Raw genomic sequence first — 8058 nt, forward strand, 5'->3', positions numbered from 1 at the left:
ATGATGGTGACTCTTTAGGCTAGGTAAGCTTATGATGTAAGGATCAAGCCCCCAAGTCTAGCTCTAAGTGAAAAGGAATGAGCATTGGAAATTCCTAGATATGATCATGGTGTAAGTGTGTGAATGTGAATATGAATGCATGTTTATTACGGCCGCACCTTGATGTACTACGTATCCGTTAAAAATCAGGCCGAACGTAGCTCTAGCCGAACCTCGCACAAGTGTGTGTATACCTCAAAAAGGTCTTTTTAGGGGTTGTAACGTGGTTAGGATAAAGGTTATAGAAGAAAGGGATAAAGGCTCAAGACCCTAGATAAGCCCCCAAGGTGTGCAACCTTGCTTTTGAATCTTTATACTTTTATGCTTGAGGCTTTTAACTTTTTTTAGCTCTGTTTTCTCTTTTGCTTTAGCATCTATTTTATTTTATAAGTGTGGGCAATCCCGATCATGCGGTCTATCACTCACTTGGCATTAATGTTTCTCAGGCACGGTACCGAGCACTCGATAAGAGACGCAATCTGAGACGTGTTCATATCAAAGACATGTTTTCATATCAAAGACATTGGAACACTTGCCCTTTTGTACACTTTTATTGTTATTATTATTTCTTTATTATTATTTTGAAATCACTCAAGCTTTTTGAAGTTGCATAAGTTACACACCATCCCATACCAAGGTTAGGTAGATGTAGGTTTAAAACTAAAAGGTCTATCGTTAGACGAGGCTCAAAGTGGTTCATGAAGAAAGGATTGTAAATTAGAAAGGTGAAAAGCAATATGATGTGGCTACAAGGGGTGCCTCAAATCATTGGTATACCTTGTGCTTAGTTCGACAATGATTTTTTTTTAATGCAATGCAATGGTCATATGCAAGGAAATAATTGCTCATTTTATTAATAGAGAAAAAGAAAGAATCTGCAAAATTAATCTAAGGGAAAAGAAAGGTGTCTATGCTAGACTTATTGGGGAAAGGAAAAATGAAAAAAAAATAGAAAAAAAGGTCATAAAATCTTGTCGTTGTAGCTCGCCTCTTGTCTTGTGTTGTTTGCTTCATCATCACCCAGTTTTCTTGTTAGCTAGGGGCAATGGGATCTTATTGGCTTCTATGAGATCTTGAATGAGATTTTGAAACCTGTAGCATTCATAAGTAGTATGACCGCGTCCTTGATGGTACTTGCAATAAGAGTTGGGATTCCATCTCGAAGATTGATTTTCTGGCGTTGGATCCTCGGTAGGGCCAATAGGTTTGATTAATCCTCGATCATAGAGACGATCGAAAGCAGCCTCGTAGGTCATTCCAATGGGTGTGAACTCTCTCCTGGGTTTCCTTTTAGATCCTTGATTGTCCATGGCTAAGACACCATTATGATCAAAGGTACTAACATTATTACTAGAGTGGGCGTTTTCGGAAGAAGAAGGATTTTCGTTCTTCTTTCCTTTCCAGCCACTGTGGTTACTATTGTTAGTAGCTTTTGGTTTTGCGAGGTCATCTTCGATTTCAATTCCGATGTCATAAACGGCTTTGAAAGTATTCAAATTATGTTAATATTTTAAATGCTTCGAATACTTCTGCTGGAGATTCTTGATAAACATCCTCACAGATTCTTTTTCGGAGGGCACCTCAATCATCTTAGCGGAAGTTTCCCTCCACTTATTGAAGAATGAAGTAAAGCCTTCATTCTCTTTTTGTCTTAGCATTTCAAGCTGTCTATAATCGGTTTCGACTTGAATGTTACACTTGTATCTATCAATAAAAGCGTTTACTATCGATTCCCAAGTAGAGGTTTTCTCTTTGTCAAGAGAAAATAACCATTGCTGACAAACAGTTTCAAGTGATAAAGAAAACAAGCCTTCTCAAGCTTTCTTGCATAAGGTTCATTTGTTGTTGCTTCACAGGGTCATCAATTTTGAGGGTTAAAGCCTTCAATGCTTCATTCAGGGTAATCAATTGATTCCTAAGTTCGTTGACTTCTTCTTGAGTTGCCATTATCTTCTTATCTTTCCTCTTTTGACGAATCGGTTTATCAAAAAGTAAGACTTGAACAAAGGTGTTGTCCATGATTAAGTGCCCTTCTCTCCTTGACCAAGTATTGTGGAAAGGGAAATTAGGGATATTCATTGTTAATTATTTGACTCAACTCTATTCAACATGCATACATGAAAGAAGGTAGGAAGAATGAAGGTTGTGATGTAAAGAAAAATGATGTAGATGGAGAGATATGAAGAAATTAGGAATAGAATGTACCCCAACTCAAATGACGGAAAAAAACCGACTCATGCATGAACCTAAGACATGGTCATGGTGACATATACTCAAAGTGTGTGCTAAGACTAGTGAGTGTAGGTGACATGTTAAGACTCGTGTCATGACCATGTGGCTAGACTATGTGACTAGATTCGAACAAAGACTAAGTTAAGACCCCGCGTATATGCATTAAATTGGACAGGCTGTGGTATTTTAGTCATAACTTTTTATCTGTGGCTCTGATTGGGATAAAACCAACGCCAAATTAAATATAAAACTCGGGGCTACAGATCCATAGGTTTTATGAATCGTATTTCTACATAGAACTCCGGATATAACCAAAACAAGTTAACGCTTGTGCAGTATACGGGAATAAAAATCCGGGTTGACTCAAAAGGACTATGACTCGATTTTAAGTTTATTGTTTTTTAGCTCAAATTAATTAATCAATTAATTAATTAAACAAAGTCCTTTAGTCATTAATTAGTTTATTAATACTTATTTACAAACACAAGTCAAACTAAACGAATAGTTTAGTCACATAATAAGTATGCACAAGTAAGAGATACACAAGTAGTCAGGTAGTCACAACATGATGCAATGAATTTGCAACCTAACAATGGATCTAGTTCTCTAAAGTTCGGGATATGGGTTAGTCAAAGAGGGTCCATGGTTAATTGCCCAGATGCACCGCGCGGAAGCCTAACCGTGAAGGGTTGGCGCGAGTGGATGGGACACTGCGAGTTTAGAAAAACTCGCTTCCATGGTTTGGTGAATTTAACATTCTCGGATGTACCCTTTGTTGCTCAGAGCGTTCAATCAGATAGATGGAGCATGAATTCCCATAGGGTTATGTCCATATGTAGAACACATATGGGTTTCAGAAAATTGAGAAAAACTCAATCAGGAAGTAGGATCGAGCAAACAATGCTACCAACTGGTCGAAATTAGAACGCATATTTCTGGCTCGATATTGGAAGAACTTGGTGCCAGCAAACAGAGGCCAGCGCCACAATTTAGCTTTAGCGCCTGGCGACAAAAGTTGTCGTCTGGCGCTAACGTCAAATTGTTGGCGCTAAAATTTATTCGCTGACGCTAGTTCCTACATGCCTCAGCAGCTTTCTGTGCTCGATAAAATTTTCCAGTTTCGCACAGCATTATTTCGATCCTAGTTGTGAAAGATATTCCTCAAATTTCCTACGTGTAAAAATCCTATGTTTTAACTCATTACGGATGGTCTTTCTAATGAGATATTTTTGATGCATATGACAATAATGTTAATCAAAATTAAGCACATGAAATACTTAGAACTTTTTGAGTCTAATCCACTCATTCTAAATCATTGCCGAAATAAATTTCGGGAATTAAAATAGAAATCCACCCCAGCGGAGTTGCCAAAAACTGTAGGGAATATTTCAAGCATTATCCCTAGCTTGAACCCCACTGTGATCATACACTAATGTACGGTGGTGTCCAAAGGGAAAGAAGATAGAGCAAAAGAGTCGCCAACAAGTTTTAGGAACTTGTAAACCGTTCACAGGGTGAAGGTTACACCCCTTAACGATCCAGGAGATCGTTAACTCCAATACGTCTGGAACCATGACTGGTAGTTCGTGGATGAAGGTACAATCCAGCCTAAAAGAGATTGAACCTGCCCTAATAATAGGCCTCTACTTTATTCTGATCGTATTCATATGCGCTTTCTGACTAACATGCAATCAATAGGTTTAACCCTAAACCTATTTATCCATGTTGGTTGAATATTAATGCACAAATAAAACTATTATTAGCGATCACTTGAATTATAATCATGTTAAACCTAACAAGATTATTAATTATCTTATTAAGCGTGGTTACAAGTACAAATTTCATTTAAACATGCATAAAAGGCGTGATCAAGCAATAACAATAAATATAAAGCAACATAATCATAATCATAATCAGAATACTAATAATTATAATTAAAATAATCATGTTAAAGCATAATAATAGCAAGATCATAGGCATGATACTAACAAGATCAATAACAAACCCTAGCATGTCACTAAACATTCAAAATCAAAGTTTTAACCCTAACATGATACTAACATGAATATTAGGAAGAACAATAAAAGGCATCATAGAAATCATAATTGATTTATAAAACGTATTCTTTACCCTAGACATGATACTTGGAAGCATTCTTTTAATCATTCTTGATATTAGAAATTACCCTAAACATGATACTAGGAATCAAAATAATAACCTAAACATGATTTCTATATCAAAAAATCAATAAAGCAATTAAATTACTTACTTGGATGCCTCGTATCTCTTTCTAATATCAAAATGCACGCATTAGTAACTTCAAGGAAAATAATAAAACAAACAATTAAATAATTGAAAGAGAGATTTGGGACCAAACCCTCAGAAATATTAAAACCTTTCACGTCTAGGGCGAAGGCAACTTCGAATTATGCTAGGTGTGTCTAGGTCTTGTGAATGCGGAATTTTGTAAAAAAAAAAAGAGGGTAGGTTTAGAAAAGAAAGAGAAAAAATCTTTAGATTTAGAAAGAGAAAGAATTAGAAAAACTAGAGAGTTGATGATTGTAGATGATTCCAAAACGGAGTTTTTAGGAAGCCATTTATAGAGAAAATCCGCCAAAAAAATAGAAAATCGAACCAGAGTTCTGGTGTGAAAAAACAGAGTTAGCGCCAGACGCTGACATTAGCGCCAGGCGCCAAGCTTAGCGTCAGGCGCTAATGCTGGCGTTTGGCGCTAATTAAATTTTTGACGCGTTTACTAAATTCAGATAGAAATTAACCGTACAGGAGGATAAAATCGTATTTTCCTCAAAAAACACTCTTTTATTCTGATTAAAACTCTAAAAAAAAAGTCAACAAAAGCCAATTTATCAATTCTAATTGAATTACGAATGAAAACAACTTTCTAAAAGAATCTAGAAGACTAAAACCATTCCTAATTGCACTAGGGATGATAAATCCATATTAGGCCCTCCCCTAGGTCATTGGGCCGCATATAAGGCTTAAACCAGACCCACTTTAGTAATTTGGCCATAACTTCCTCAATATTCATCGGAAATTGGGCTTATAATATATCGTTGTAAAACTCTTTTCAAACCCTATCCAACTGCACCACTATTGGACCCATATCATGGACCAACCAAACTGGACTGACTTTTTTCTTAAAATAGATTTTCAAAAACAGAGAGAAAAGAAAAGAAAAGAAATCAAAACTATCCGCAACACTAGATTTTCACACTTTCACTTCATTCGATTATGATTCGACGTGAAAGGTACTCATCATCGGGTTTGGTTTTAGGGAGACACAAATGGGTGTCTACAATACCTTCATGTCATTTGATTATCAAACAAAGCGAAAGTGTGAAAAGTCTAGTGATGATGATGTTTTTATTAAAATATCTCTTCTTTCTGTTTTTGAAAATATTTCTTTTCTTACCCTATTTATAAAAAACGTGCATTCCAGTTTAGTTTGGTCCATGATATGGGTCCAATAATAGTGTAGTTGGATGGGGATTGAAAAGACCTTTCCAACGATATATTATAAGCCCAATCCCGATGAATAATGAGGAAGTTATGGCCAAAACACATTTAACTTGGTCCAAACCGGATTTTACCTACGACCCAATGATCATGGGGAGGGTCCAAAGGTTTAATCCTATTCCTAAACTAATTAGGATAAATCGGAAACTTCCATAATTTTCTAAAAGATCTTATTTATCCTTTTTGAAAAGATAAAATCAAAGAGTTTGAAATTGAATAAAACTTTCCTTTTTTAAAATCCTAATTCTATTGGAATTTAAAGATGTTCAAAGAAAATCAAATATTATTTTTGTGCCTCATAATATTTATCCAAATCTTATATGGTTGGATATATCTTGAAATTATCTTTCCAATGATATATTATAATATTAATTCCGAGCTATAACGAAAAAGATATGAATGGAATACAATACTCTATCCAAAGCAGACACCCTTCCACTATTTCGACCATATATTTTTATCTACAAAATATTTTAATCCGATTCTAAATGGGTTGGAAATTAGACTTCAAGAGCTTTCCAACAACATATTAAATGACTTATTTGAACTTTTGGATCAAAAGATATGATAAAAACAAAATCCACAAAAAAGTTATCCCAACGCTGAACGATAGGCCTGTCGCCTGGCGACGAGCTTGTCCTCTGGCACTGCTCCTGTTGTTGGCACATGAGGTCTTTTATTCCGAATAGGACTCGAATTCTTTTCCTTCGATTTTCGTGCTATTTTTTCTATAAATAGGGGTCGTATCTCCCCGTTTTTAATCATCTACAATCATCTCTCTCTTTCTCTCTCTAAAAGCTAGAAGCTTTCTTTCACTCTCTTTTCTTTTTCTAAACCTTCCCTCTCTCAAAATTCCTCATACATTAGCTTTAGAAACACCTAGTCAAGTTCGAAGGTGCCTTCGCCCTAGACGTGAAAGACTTGATATTTCTGAGGGTTTGGTCCCAAATCCCTATTTCAATTATTTAGTTTAATTGTTTGTTTATTATTTTCCTTGAAGTTACTAACGCGTGTATTTTGTTATTAGAAATAGGTATGAGGCATCAAAGTAAGTGCTTTAATTGTTTTATTGATCTTTTGATATAGAAATCATGCTTAGATTATTTTGTTGATTCCTAGTATCATGTTAGGGTGTTTTATTGCTTCCTAGTATCATGTTTAGGGTTAATTAAGTTTCTAATATCAAGTATGATTAAAATAATGCTTCCTACTTATTTCCTAATATCATATTAGTATCATGTTAGGGCTAAAGCTTTGATGCTTAGAGACATGCTATGGTTTGTTATTAATCTTGTTAGTATCATGTCTAGGATCTTGATATTATTATTATGCTTTAACATGATTATTTTAATTATGATGATTATGATTTATTATGATTATCATGTTGCTTGATATATTATTATTGTTATTGCTTGATCACACCTTTTATGCATGTTTAAAGGGAATTTGTACTTGTAATCACGCTTAATAAGATAATTAATAATCTTGTTTAGGGTTAATATGATTATAATTCAAGTGATCGCCAATAATAGTTTTGTTTGTGCATTAATATTCAACCAACATAGATAAACAAGTTTAGGGTTAACCTATTGATTGTATGTTAGTTAAAAAGCGCACATGAATACGAGAAGAATAAAGTAGAGGCCTATTATTATGGCAGGTTCAGTCACTTTTAGGTTGGATTTGTACCTTCATCCCCGAACTTTCACTAATGGTTCCAGACCTATTGGAGTTAACGATGTCCTGGATCGTTAAGGGGTGTAACCTTCACCCTGTGAACGGTTTACAATTTCCTAAAACTTGTTGGCGACTCTTTTACTCTAGTTTCCTTCCCTTTGAACGCCACCATGCTTAAGTGTATGATCACAGTGGGGCTCAAGTGTGGGATGGCTTGAAATATTCCCTATACTTTTCCTTCTTCAAGTAGCAGTGTGTTCTCCCTTGTTTCCTGATCTTCCTCATTGGCACTCCTCACCAACACCGTTTCAAGTGCATCATCTGTTTTAGTCAAGGGAAGTTTCTCACGTTCTAAGTCATCAAGGACATCCACTTGACAAATAGTTTCTCCCATGGAAGGAGTTCCCATAGCATTCAAGAGTGAATAATCCATTTTCTTGTCTGTAGAAATAACCATAATTAGTTCCTTAATCAAAGGGACTAAATATTAACCAATTTAGTCTGCAAATATTTAGGTTGTAATCTTGGTAGTAGTTGCCTAATTTACAGGATACTTCTGCGTATAAATATTTG

Source organism: Chenopodium quinoa, unplaced genomic scaffold (assembly GCF_001683475.1).
Source record: "Chenopodium quinoa cultivar QQ74 unplaced genomic scaffold, ASM168347v1, whole genome shotgun sequence".
Classification (NCBI taxonomy): Eukaryota; Viridiplantae; Streptophyta; class Magnoliopsida; order Caryophyllales; family Amaranthaceae; genus Chenopodium; species Chenopodium quinoa.